Source organism: Camelus dromedarius, chromosome 35 (genome assembly GCF_036321535.1).
Source record: "Camelus dromedarius isolate mCamDro1 chromosome 35, mCamDro1.pat, whole genome shotgun sequence".
NCBI classification, from domain to species: domain Eukaryota; kingdom Metazoa; phylum Chordata; class Mammalia; order Artiodactyla; family Camelidae; genus Camelus; species Camelus dromedarius.
In genome coordinates, this window is record NC_087470.1 from 12,417,719 (window position 1) to 12,431,367 (window position 13,649).

At 46.6% G+C, this 13,649-nt stretch overlaps 1 long non-coding RNA gene across 1 annotated transcript in view; it reads right to left on the bottom strand.

Annotated features, from left to right (window-relative positions):
* Positions 1 to 13,649, bottom strand: part of LOC116147423 (uncharacterized) — a 133,901-nt gene that overhangs the window by 19,817 nt on the left and 100,435 nt on the right. The window contains exons 10-11 of the long non-coding RNA XR_010379070.1: positions 10,741 to 11,312; positions 9,179 to 9,348 (exon numbers count right to left, since the gene is read on the bottom strand). This is a non-coding gene — a long non-coding RNA (uncharacterized LOC116147423). The remainder of the gene's footprint in view (positions 1 to 9,178; positions 9,349 to 10,740; positions 11,313 to 13,649) is intronic.

Here is a 13,649-nt window from a genome sequence, read left to right on the forward strand (position 1 = left end):
TGTCGACTCACAGCGAGTTTGGTCATTATGATGATGAGGATGGCTGTTAATAAATTAAGCTAGACCAAAAAGTAGAAATCACCATAAAGGAGAAACATTTTAAGTCAATGAACATTTCCTTTTGGATGGAATGCAGAATATTCTATTGATTTTTTTTAATACACCAAGTTTTGTCCATTAATTATAGATTTACATGTTCATGGATAAGTCTCCAGAAAAAGAATTAGAGGCCTCTAAACTCTGAATATTAAGAAAGTAAAGTTTAAAAAAAACAGGGGGGAGATTATACCTCATTTGGGAGAGTATGTGCTTAGCATGCATGAGGCCCTCAGTTCAGTCCCCAGTAAATTCATTTAAAATTTTTTTTTAAGAAATGGAGAATTAAAGCAAAATGATGGAGGAATACAGAATTTTTTTAGAAGCACAACTCAGATTTAAGATGGGGAAAAAAACATCCATTTCTCAGAGGAAATCTTGAGAACTATGTAAACTGGATCTGAGATGTCTAGTCTTTTAACATTACTCAAGAATTCATATTACCAAGTCTTAAAACTACCTGAAAACCCACAGTGGTGATAGTGATCATAACAGCTGCCAACACGGATCGAGTTCCGGCTAGGACTGCTCTGTTCTGACATCTCTGCCCCTGAGGCCTCACCAGGCTGAGAGCACTAAATTCGGTCATTCATGAACATCACGTGTAATTCCTATATTTGTGCTTCTCACTCCCCCCTCCCCAGCCCCTCTGAGGGAAGCACTGTTATCATCTTCCCCACACGCAGATAGCCCACTGATGCACTTAGACTAAACCCCTTCCAGGTCACATCGGCATTAAAGGACGTCTGTATTTCTGCTATTTTCCTTTTGACAAAGGAATCTGACATATCAATTCAAGAGAGACTGTTAAATAATCAAGTCTGTCTGGTCTTCACCTTAAAGAGCAGATACTATAAATTCCTGATGTAGGATGAGGCTGCCGCCACAAACTGACTCAGCTTGAAATTAATATCCAAGATGAAGCAGCGGATACAAGTAAATATTCACGAGTGTCAACTCCGCTCACTGTTCTGGGCCCTTCACTGCCTGAACGGGGGTGAAATCCCCACCCGTGTCTGGGAGGGAAGCGCGGATCTTCCAGGTCTCACCCAGGCTTCACGGGTTATTTCCCCCCACAGACTGTCCTCAACGATTAAAAAGCTCTCAAGATTTTTACACCATGCAAAACTGAAAGACATTTCTGCAGATGGAGCACTTTCTCAGGCTTAAACCTTTTTTGCCTACACTTAGCAAAGGGGGAAAACGAAACATGACTCTGCAAAGTCTCTGACCCTCACCACTCACAGGAGTAGAACGGCCACAGCAGAAGATGACTCTTCACATTGCAGGATGAGGCCAAAATAAAGCCGCCCCAACCACAGGCACTCCCAGAGACAGCGCTAAGCAGTCTTCTGCACACTCACGGCTGTGCAGCCCTCACCACCATCTATCTCCAGAACTCTCCATCGTCCCAAAAGAAACCCCCTGTCCACTAGTAGTCACACCCCATCCCCCCTCCACCCAGCCATTTGCAACCATCACCTGCTCTCTGCCTCTGCATGTGCCTATTCTGGGCATTTCAGATCACTGAAATCAACAATATGTGGCCGTTTGTGTCTGGTTCCTTTCACTTAACATGCTGTTATCAAGGCTCGTAGATGTTGAAGTGGTATCAGCATCTCTCTCTGTTTTTTTTTTTTTTTTTTTTTGAAAACGTTAAAGTTTATTAGAAGGTGGTAAGTACTATCAAAAAGAGTAGAGTGGAGCATAAGGGTATTGGGTTTCAAACGGAAAAGGGCAGGTTGAGCAGTCAGGGTGGACTTCCCAGAACAGGTGGACTTTTTCATCTTCCCCTTTATTTTTTTTTCTTTTTTATTCACTCTTACGTCTGAATAATGTTCCACTACATGGAGATACTACATTCTGTTCATCCATTCAGCAGCTATGTATGGACGAGGTCCAGAAGTATGAGTGTAAGAGGTGACTAGCAGGGATGGCATTAAACAAAGGGCAAGATGTGCTTTAAAAAAAAAGCCAACCAATGGAGGCACAAGGAAATTCACTGCGTTTCTGAGCAAAGTGCATGCTTGGTTTGGCAACATTACCGTGCATGGCTGGGGTGGATATTGGCAGGAATCAAGGGGAGGGAGTCACCTGAGAAGACGCCCCACTGCAAGAAGCTCAGCCAGTTCTCCTCCCTCATCCTGTATTGTTAGAGCCATGTTTCTTGGTTTCTCTTATTTCAAGTAATGGCACTTTAACTACACATCTGATCATCTGCATCAGACCAACTTACCTCCAAGCCACAGAAAATCATTCACTGACCGGAGCAGCTCCAGGACATAATGGTGATGGATCAGGGAGTACTGCAGCATCCCTGCCTGCAGGCACAAACCCCACATATGCCCTTGTGATGTCCGGAAAATAAAATGCATGGAAATATCTCACTGCTGGTACACGACATCTAACCCTAAATTTCCCCAAAATCATGCTGGCAAAGCATTACTCAACCCTCTCACTACAAAACAAACAAACAAACAAACAAACAAACAAAAAACGGCTAAGAAGGCAAATTTAGGCTCTTCCATTGAAAACCAGCAACCATCAATGTCAGTATCTGAGCTGGAATGCTCCTGACTTCAAAAACCACTGCGTAGTTACTTTTGAATCGTGAAAGGCCCATATGTATTCCACGTAGATTATATTACAGTAGGATTTTTCATTTCAAAATTTCCAGTTGCAACATTAGCACAAGAAAGTTTATGTTTCAGATTTCAAAAAAATCAATTATCTTCCACATTCTTAATGTTGATCCTATTATTATTTTATAAAGGGAGCTATGCTGCATATTATAAACCAAGTGTTTGGTTTCTGCAAACAAGAGCTTTATGACCTCACTATTTCAGAGCAAACTTTAATGATGCTTTGAGAGTTGGGGCCTGGGACGCTCCCTAACAGCTCTTTAAATACTGACAAGGATGTGCTATTAAGTAATGCAAAGGCTATAAGTCCACATTAACTCAGAAACCAAAGAAACTACACCAAAGCCTTACTTTATCATTTTTATATATTCCTATTCTTTTGAATATTAATGTTCTTAAAAGATATGATTTTTTTAAGAAACATAACAGCTGTATTAAATTTCCTCTCACCAAGAATGCAATTTTTATCAAGAATAAAACCCCTATGGAAATCCAAAAGATGGGGTATTTCTACCGAAGTGTACATGCAGATCTGAACACAAATCTAAATCCTATCAGATCTCATGCGAACGAGCTCAACAAAGTCCTGGGCTACCCTGGAACTTAACTCTTCTGTTCCAAATGTTGGCTGAGCTAAGATCATCAGGCAAGGCAGGGAAGGAGAGAAGAGGAAAGTACACCTGGCGGCCTCCATCTGTTTTCTTCCAGCCAAAAGGCGCCGCTAGGGCGGCCCCGCTAACAAGCCCTCCCCATAAGAAAATCCATCATCCACACTGCCCCTGCCGTCCCCAAGCAGCCCCGACGCCCCTCTCCCACGGGTCACCTCCCAGCCTGTGAATGGTCTTCTAATGACCCCCCCAGTAGGTGGCACCCTCCCCCTCTTCCCCGCTACACACACACACACACACTCAGAGCAAGGGCAGCCTTCCCAAAGCACAAATTTGATTACATCACCCCCACTTCAAACCCTTCAGAGGCTCCCTGGTGGAGTTCTAGCCCCACCCCCGACACTGCTCACCCAGCCTCACCACAGTTCCCAGGTCCCCAGTGACCTCAGGGGCCCCCTGAACTGCTCCTGCTTCCCACTTGCCTCCAGGCTCATTTTGACTGTTTCTCAAGGAAGCCTTCCCTCCCCCCAACCTCCGCACTTTGTTCCTCTGTTCCTAGAACATTCTAGGTTAAGTCAACTTCTGACACTGCTAAGCTCCCAAGAAGCAAATACATTTTGCTTACTAATGTGGGTCCACACTCTCTCCCCTGGCCACTCAGAAGTGCTCGTGTTATGAATAAATGAATGACGGGTTGGGACTCAAAGGGACAGACATACCTGCTTTCGCCCATCCTGACCCTTCTTTCTGTAGAATATCAGAAGCAAAACCAGAAGTACCTTTTCTGAGGGTCACTTCCTGCTGACACCCTTCATTGCCTCCTGTGTCAGTTCTAGTAAAACCCAAACTCAACCAAAGCCCTCCACCCAAGGCCATCTCCAGTGTCCTCCCCAGCAGGGCACTCTCCACCCTGGACCACACAAGGCACACTCCACGAGTTTCCACCCCACAAGCCTCCAGGCCTCTGCCCGGGCTGCTCCTGCCACGTGAGCCATTTTCTTGATGCCTTCTCCTGGCTGACACTTACTATGTCCACACAACTGAATGTAGAGCCCATTTCTTCCAGGAAGTCCTCTCTGATAATGTCCTTTAGGTCTTGACTGGGCTCCCTCTACATCAGCACTGCATGGAGACCAACTGGGTGTTTGCCTGCTCCTTTGAGACCACGACCTCTTGGGGGCCACGTGTGAAGGAGTGAGAGATTACAAGAGGGGTGGGAGAAGCAAAAAGCAAAAATCACAGCCCAAGTCCCAAATTCAAGGTTTCTTTCTCAGAAAAAAAGAATAAAATATTTCACACGTATGCAATATGGTTACTATTTTTGTGGCTTGTGGACAGCAAGAGCTTGGTGTTCTAGTCCAAAACCCAGGTTACATGCAAAGAAATGTATATATTCATATCCAAAGGAAACCAGAGCTGCTCAACAACAGTGTGCAGTTAGAATTGAAAGGAACTTTGATAAAGGCAATCTCTCTCTCTCTCTTTTTTCTTTTCTAGCATCATATAATTTTAGAAGTATTTGCGTGACTAAGAGATGGCTACAGCCCGTGATTCTGCACTGGAGTGTTTGGGGCTGAGGAAGCCCAGATTACATGCACTGTGTAAATGCAATCACACCAACACAAAGACAGCGCCCTGGTGGTGGAGCTGATGTTCCAAAGCAGGCAGCCTTATGCTGTAAGAGAACTCTAAATAGAAAGGAAGAAATGCAATGTTCTGTACTCAATTGCATTCGCTATAAGGGCCATGAACTGATAGTATATCTTGTCTAATGAAACCCAAAAATAAACTGTCAACGTCGATTTTCTTCATCTGACCGTTTTATGCTAACTTTATATAAGAAACCCTCACTCCATACAGAAAGCTCAGGCCTACGCTGCAGCACAGTTACATCCCGTGGAAGAAAACCTATCAAGGGAGAACTAGAGAGTTTCCCTTCAGAAGCTGCTAAGTCTGGTTTTGCTCCTGTACGTCATTTGCAACCACGTCATCATCAAAGGAGTAAGACCTTACCTCTGTGGGGCGAAAAGCACTGCAGTGCTTCCGAAACATCAAAGAACACTGAGATTTGTGAAACAGTCCTGAGGCACATAAGTTGCACTTTTTCTGAAAGGCTCCAAAACTGACCCACTTCAACATTCCAAGTACAACAGGGAGGTACCGGAATTAGTAGAGAAAACATGCCCTTGAAATCTGACAAAGCCCTGCTTGAATCTTGCTACAGAATTTACTAGCTGCAAAACAGACCAATTCCTTAACCCCTCTAAGAAGGCTTCCCAATCTGCAAAAGGGGGCTGCCACCACCCACCTGGGAGGCATGGATGTGAATGCAACACGCAAGTAGGGCTGCTGACTGGTACCTGACACGGGGCCTGGCTAGTTTCCCTCCGCTGCCCTCCTCCCCCTTCAAACTTGCTCTGTTCACCCCGGTAAGGGTCAAGCCCCCGGAACAGACTGCCTGATTCTTCTGTGTGTCCCCGGATACATGAATTACCCTTAGGAGGCCAGAAAAACAACTGTCTCCTCCCCAGTCACCATCAATATTCTTAAGAGTCTGAGAATTTTTAACTCTATTTTGCAGGGAGACTATTCCAGAACTGTCCAAGCACCATTCTCCAGGTTGGCTCCTCACCCAGCGCCCATCCCTTCTCACCTCAGATCCTCTGTCTGATTGCCTTCTGTTCATAGGAAAGCAAGTCCAGTAGGGTGGGGACTTCCAAGGCCTCCCTCTCTCCCTCACAGATGGGTGTGACTACCTTCTCCCCACTCCAACTCTAGCTTCTGAGGAGACTCCCCTCCCGGACCCTGGACCCTGCAGCCTCTGCATTGTCCCAAGACGAGCACACGTAGCCACAACCTTCCCTTCAGATTTCTTCCTGGGTGGTCCTCCCCATCCCCCCGCCCCTTAAGGATAAATGGTATTGCTCTGAAAATCGCAAACGCTGCCGCTGACTGACACAGCAAACCTGCATTGTCTGGGCTTTCCTCCAACCGAGGCACAGCCCTGTGCCCCCTCAGCCTCAGTCTGCACCTCTCGAGATGAGCTCATCCACCTACACGGCTGTGAACACCAGCTAAGAATGACAACTCCCAACGTGTATCTCTAGTCCGGCTCCTTCACCTGAGCCCCAGGCTCATAGACCAGTGTGCGTCTTTGAAGTCCTAACTTGGATGACAAATGGCATCTTAAAAATGCCTCATGTCCACCATTTACTCTGGAATTCGATTCCTGGAGGTACCTCCCAGGCTCCCCATATTAGTAACAGACCCAGCACCCACCTATGTGTTTGAGGTCACATTAAATTTCCCCTGTTCCCTCCCCCTAGCCCTGCCCTGGAATCTGTCTTGTCATTTCCATCGCTAAGCCCATCTCAAGTCTGGTTCTGCAGGGACCATGGCCGGAACCCCACAAGCTCATAGCATGGTGCAGTGAGTCACAATCTTCCGAAGGGTGCTTCCTGGATGGGGAGGCATCTCCTGGCACGGGTCACCTCAGTAGGCACTGGATTCTCACAAAGGAGGCCCAGGAGAAGGGACTCAAGGTTCTCCCATGGTCTGAACTTTGAAGGGCCCGAGGTCTGTGGAAGCTCCTAATTAGCAGACACACTTGCCAGTGAGCAGATGAGGATGGAGGAACCCAGGCAAGGCTGTTCTCACTCCGACCCCTGGGCTCTCAGAGCCACGGGAAAGGCCTGTGTCCAGGGCACAGCCCACACATCACAGATCCCAGCCTGCATTTGCCAACCCGGACAGCCTAGACTCCTTCTACTTGTGACACTTACATTTCTTCTGTTCCCCCCGAGAATGTGATGGACTCTTTCAGAAAGCCTGGCCTGTCTCAAGTGAGACCAAGTCAGTGAAGGGTGAAGTGTCGATATTTGGACCAGAGCATGAAAGGAGAAACAAGGCCTCATGGTCAGCATGATGGTGGTGGCCAAACACTTCCCCCAGGTGAGATGAACCAGAGTGGGGGTGAGAATCCAAGGTCCTAGGTCGGTCAAAGCTTCTTCCTACACGGCTGACTTAGGTGTTGGAGACGCACTCGGCAAACTAACGACACGGCCGTCAGTGGTGGACGTCAGCTGCAACAGACACAGAGTCAGCTACTTACTGACAACATGCGTTAAAAGTAAAGTCCTGTGCAGGGAGGACTGCATGGCTGCTGAGGCAAAGCACAGACCCGACTCTGAATGCCCACTGTCTGAAGCAGAGAGGAAGCCAAGGTCCCCTTTAGCGGACCCTGTGTCCACCAGATCCAGGTGAGCCAGCTACTTAGGAGAAGGCCATGTTGTCCTGATACTCAGAAAAAACAGCCTTGTAAAGGGAACAAAAGAGTGACATGGATTTTAGACCCGCTTCTGCCCCTTTATGAAGGCAAAGTAAAGTAAATGGCACTGGGAAGTTGAATGCAAAAAAAAAAAAAATGGTGACTGCTTCCTCCAACAGCTTCTCACCCACGAGCCGGCCACTTCCTCACCAGTGACCTCCGACCAGGCAGCACCATCACGCACGTCACAGAGAGACAGCCAGGAACCGCGTGCCAAGCACGTTTGTGGAAAAGCAGGAATCGAGCAAGCTGCTGCAGACTTTGAGTTGACAAGTTTAAATACTCCATGAAAATAATCCCTCAGCAGCCGCCTAAATCAATTCGTATCTCACTTCTTCAAAACAATCAAACAAATTTAATAAGGGAGCATTTGTCACCAAATATAAGGAGGTCCAAACAGGTTCCTCAAAGCAAGGATTTTAACAGGTATCAAACAACAGTGGGTGATGTGATAACAAAGCAAACATTCCAAAAATTAGAAAATAAAAAGATGACTAGGATAATACATGGATCAAGGCAGCTGTTAAGTTTTTGCCTTTTAAAGTGATGGAGACAGCACGGAGGGTGATCCAGCTATTTCCAATGCAGGGTGTGCACAGCCCACCTTTTCAGACACAACAACATACTCAAAGGCCAGTACAAGAGAAAAAGGGAAAAAGAAAAAGGAAAAGAGGAACAAGCGAAAATTAGAAACACACAAGAACAAAAATGAATTTGACAGCCTGTACATGAATTTACGTGAGCGTGTGAGGCCAGGGACGCAGGGACAGTGAGACCCATCCTCACCTCCTGCTCCAGGGAAGGCAGGGGCCTGTGTGGAGCAGCGCTGCCAGGGGACACCAACGTGGTCAGAGCCCCAAACCAAAACTCCACCTACATGCGTCTAGACAGCTTTTGAGCTACAAATTGTGGTCACATTTCAGGCTGGACAGTTTTACTCACTCCCACCAAGAGTAGCAGGAGAGGATTAGGCTCTGCTCCTGCACCGAAGCATTGTTTTATAAATTAATGACTGTAGAATAGTAAAAGGAACAATGGAGTAAAAGTGACTGGAGAAGAACGTGCTTGACCCGAGCTCACTGGCTGCAGTATCTCACTGACGTTCAGATGCTGGCTGGGTGCTTTTTGTACCAAAACAGACAGACCCACCAGGAGGGAGGTTTAATGTGCTGCTGTATTTTGATGCCGAGAACCATGCCTGGTACACGAGGTTCTGGGTAAACAATGGTGACAGTGTCAAACACTATGGGCTAAGCACACATCCAACTACTCTGCGAAATCCCAAGGACAGATTTGAAAAGGCAAAAACAAGCTGGCATTCTCTGGTGGGTCTACAGACTCAGAGCCAAGCAGTTGCTGAGCAAAAATGTCACCAGTGCCTCCTATGACAATAGAGGAGGCACTGGCCATGGGGCTGGGGCAGGGCTCCAGGCTTCCACTGCTCACGCAGCAGTCTGTCCAGGGGGAGAAGTTGGTCCCTGCTTACATTGCACTGATGAACCTACCTGGACTAACGCCTCGGGGCTCAGCAGGAGGTGACAGGTGAAGTGAACGGAGCCAGTCTGGGAGAAGCCCGGTGCTGGCAGCTGTGCCTTCAGCAGTGCCCAGGCTCCTAAACCTGCCACCTCATCTCCAAGGAGCAGAAGGGGAGTGCGGACATGTAGATCACAGGGCCCTGTGAGGACAAGTACAGATCATGGCCATGACATTACTTGCCCCTTCCTTAAGCCATAGAAGAATGTCTGGGGAGGAACTGAAAATTCATCCAGAGTCCGCCAGGCAACTCACGCAGGTGGGACTCGGGTCCCCTGTGCCTCTCACTCACAGGGCTGGTCTGGACTTTCTTTTTATCAATTCTCTGGCACCTTCTCCTCCAACTGACCAACAACCAGAAATTAGGATCTGATCTTAGGTAAGTTCAAGAATCACAGATCACCGCCTCCACAGCGGACCCAGCTGCACGTTCTAGGAGCTCCGACCGTCACCTGTGAGACCGCCATGAGTGCTCTCCAGACTCAAGGCCCAAGGCCGTAGGCCGGGGAGACACAGATTCCCTCACTTTCGGCAGCAAAGGGGGACCACCTCTCTGCAAAGGCATCTCAACCTCTCCTGCCCAAGGGACAGCATGATGGACACACGGGGAAACAGAGCAGAAGGTGGGGAGTAGGAAGCCCAGAAGAGCTCGTCTGCACTTTCGAGACAAAGTGAGGCCTTTGACATAATCACAGGGACAAAGTGAATATGAACCTTTCCCTGCTCTGTCCCAAACTCCGTGACAAGCCTTTTCCTGCATAAGGAGTTCTTTTGGAAGTCCCTGGCTGTGTTTCTGATGTCTTAACCTGGCATGGTGACTGTCAGGCATGAAAAGAGGGCCTGAGCCGTGCAGGTGCTGCACCTAGGAGTCAGCAGACACCGGCTCCACCCCCACCTCAACTGGAGCCTCATTCTGCATCATGGTATTCAGCATCTCATCTATAAGCAAAGGGATGAGACTATCCCAGGACAGGCTACCCATCAGTAATGAAATGAGATCCATGTAAAGAAAGTTTCCCAGTTGACACATTTAAAAAGTAAACAAAGAACTAAACAAACAAACAAAAACAAATACTAGAAACTGATTTTAAGAACAGATCTTACTTATTCTACTGTATGTAAAATACTATCATTTTGACATGTAATCAATATAGAAAGTAACAAGATAGTTTACATTCTTTTTCCTAGACAAGTCTCAGCATCTGATGTGCATTTGACCTACAGCACCTCTCAGCTCAGACCAGCCTCCTCCCCAGAGCTCCTAGCATCAGTGGCTGTGGCTAATCTATTGGACAGCAGCTCCAAGGGTCCCACCAGGGTTCCTGTCTGAAAAGTGGGAGGCAGTATCCACACTAACCCTAAAAGGATCTCTCTGAAACAAAGGCGGATTCACTTTTAAATGTCTGTAAACCGGCGGGCTGCACCTCCCTCCACCCTTGGCTACTAGACAGCCCTCTTCCTTGCTGATCCCTTTCTGGATGTAGGGAAGCAACCTGGCACAGAACCAGGGCGGACGGGCCGCCAGGTAAATTACCTTCAGTCTGTGTCCAGTCCCATGAAGTCCTCCTTCTCAAACAGGATGCAGAGGAGTGGGATCTTGTCCCCAGATTTGTCGGGGGCCCCATCCAGCCACTTAAACTTGAGCAAGATGAAGTGTAACTCAGTGAAGCCCTCGATCCTCTTCACCACACTGCAGTCCTTGTAGATTGAACGCCACGTCGGTGCGTGTCTGCTCGGCTACCTCCCCATGCAGCACAAAGAGAAAGAGCTGAGAGTCATTAAGCATGGTGGTGCCATACAGCTCCTCTGCACGTGGAGCTTATCGAAGGCCTTGGCCAAGAGGCACTCCGCAATGGTGACAAGGCACACGACCTTGTGGTTGTTCTGGAGTTCGCTCCACCCATTCTCGGGCGCATAGTGGTGCCTGTAGTAGATACAGAGTGCCCACTGGGAGCCGCAGGGGATGATCCAGCTCACCAAGGAGATTTGCTTATAAATGCAAAAGAAATTCTCCTCTGAGATGATCCCAACGGCTTGGACCACCATGTGGAAGTCTTGTAGTCCTCAGCACTCTGAACGTAGTCAGGGATGCTCATGTTGCAGGCCCTGCAGAGAGGGGAGAGGAGATCGAGGTACATACTGTGCTGCGGGCTGCAGGCCCTTCTGGGTTGCAGTGACCTGGTGCGTACCAGCCAGAAGGCAAGGGAAGTCCAAGCAAAGCCGGGGGTACAGTTTGTCCTCAGAGTCTGCACATGGCTACCGTAGCTCGGATCACATTACGCAGCTTTTGGTCTAGGCTTCCGGGCCCTGCAGAGAAGGATCATTTATTGTTTACTGTACCAAGCACCTAGCCAGACCCTTATGCATAGTAAGTCCTCAAAACTGCTGAATAAAGAAATGAACAAAGGAACTGCTTTCCTGAACCCACTTCAGCAGAATATAAACAAAAGAACCACAGTGGGATTAAAACATCTGGATTTCAACTCCAATTTATTTGAACTCCTAAGCTGCAGAATAATGGATAAGAAAACTTGCCTTGGGTAGGAGGGTACAGTTCAGTGGTAAGCACGTGCTTAGCAAGTACAAGGTCCTGGGTTCAATCCCCAGTACCTCATTTTAAAAAATGAAACAAATAAATAAATCTAATTACTCTCCTAAAAAAATATTTTTTAATTCAAAATTCAAAAAACACCTTGCAATTGACACAACATTGTAAACTTGAGTATACTTCAATTAAAAAAGAAATCCTTGCCTTACAAGAATATATCTGGATTATGGATATGTAAAATGTAAAATGCCTAGGGTACCACCTGCATAAAAAACGGGAACTGTACAAATTTACTATCCCTCCTTTATGAGCTATACTTCCTTTGGGGGGTTTATAACTTCGCAGAGCTAATTTTCTCAGATTAAAAAAGAAAATATTACCTGATTATCAGTACTGCTGAAGAATCAGATAACCCTATGAAAGCATCTGACCCACTGAGGTTAGTCAATAAAAGTTTGTTGAATGAATGAATAAACAAGCAAAGTGAATGCTGCTGCTTGCCACAGACCATCATAATGGTACTGCCTGGAAATTCCAAGCCCACATTCCACCCGACTCTACATTAACCATGTGGGTGACCTGGGCATGCCTGTGTGCTTCTCTAAGACCCAGGTTAATCATGAATAGAAATGAGGGCAATAACACAAACCTCAAAGGGTTAGTGAGTCAGTAATGAATTGTATCCCAACTTTGCAAGGTGGAACCATTAAGGAAAATTGGGCAAAAGACCATAGGCCCTCTCCATATAATCTCTTATGACTACATGGGAATCTACATTACATCTTAAAATAAAAAGTCTAATTTTTTAAAGAGGCTATTGAGGTTAAATGAGCTCACTGTCTCAAATAAGGAACACACAGTACAAATAGAACAATGCCCAGCCCATGAGATACACTCAGTTAAATTTCCCACTGAATCCACTTGTCCCTCCAACTTAAGAGCACGAGGATGGGTCCTCGTGGCCAGAGGACACTGCACCTGAAACTAACAAAGCTAATGTTCCCCACTTCCAACAGCCCCTGTCACCACCCTAGGTCTAATTTTGTATTCGTAATTTTTTTTCTTTTTATTAAATAGAAACCCCCAATTGCATAGCCTTCAGGTCACCAAAAACTGACCACAGAGATCATGATGGCAGCCTTTCTTGGTGAAACAATAAAATGAAAAGCCATTTCCACAAGGCCTCTGTGTAAATATACTAGGGAACTTCATCCTGGACTGAGAGGAAGAGGACTGGGGAGGAGGGGGCAATCTGAGGCACACAGACCCATGGGCCACCTGTCCCATGATGGACTTTAGACTCAACCCTCACTTCCCAGAAACTTCAAAATACACACAGACAGACTGCTATGGACAAATTTTTTTTTTTCCGAAGAAATCCCTGACTCCTTAGCAGGTCTTGTTTCTACCGAGACACAAATGGTTTATGTGTATAATGTTTCACAAAAGCCTTAAAATATTATCACCCCAACTTGACACATTAGGAAACTGAGGGAGAGAGGTTTATCACATTGTGCAAGATTAGAGAGAGGCCACGTCAGTCACCGTATTTAAACCCAAGCGCCTACTCCTGTGCTCACACTAGAAAGTGTGACATACTGACCCTTTCCTGCTTTCTCCTTGCAATAAATCACTGAAGAGTCTTTTCTATGACACCTGGAATCACAATCACATCAATTTTCCACAAAGAGCTATGTCACTCCTTGGAGGACTTATCAAAATCTAAAGTGTTGGGATGGGAGGAGAGATTTGCATTTTCTGTTTCTCAAAGGAAACATGGCTTAAAAAGAAACTGAAAAGGACTTATCTAGTCTAAACCCTCATTGTGCAGAGAAGGAAATGGAGGCTCAGAAGAGATGAGGAAAGGGTCTTATTAACAGATATTGCCTCAGCAT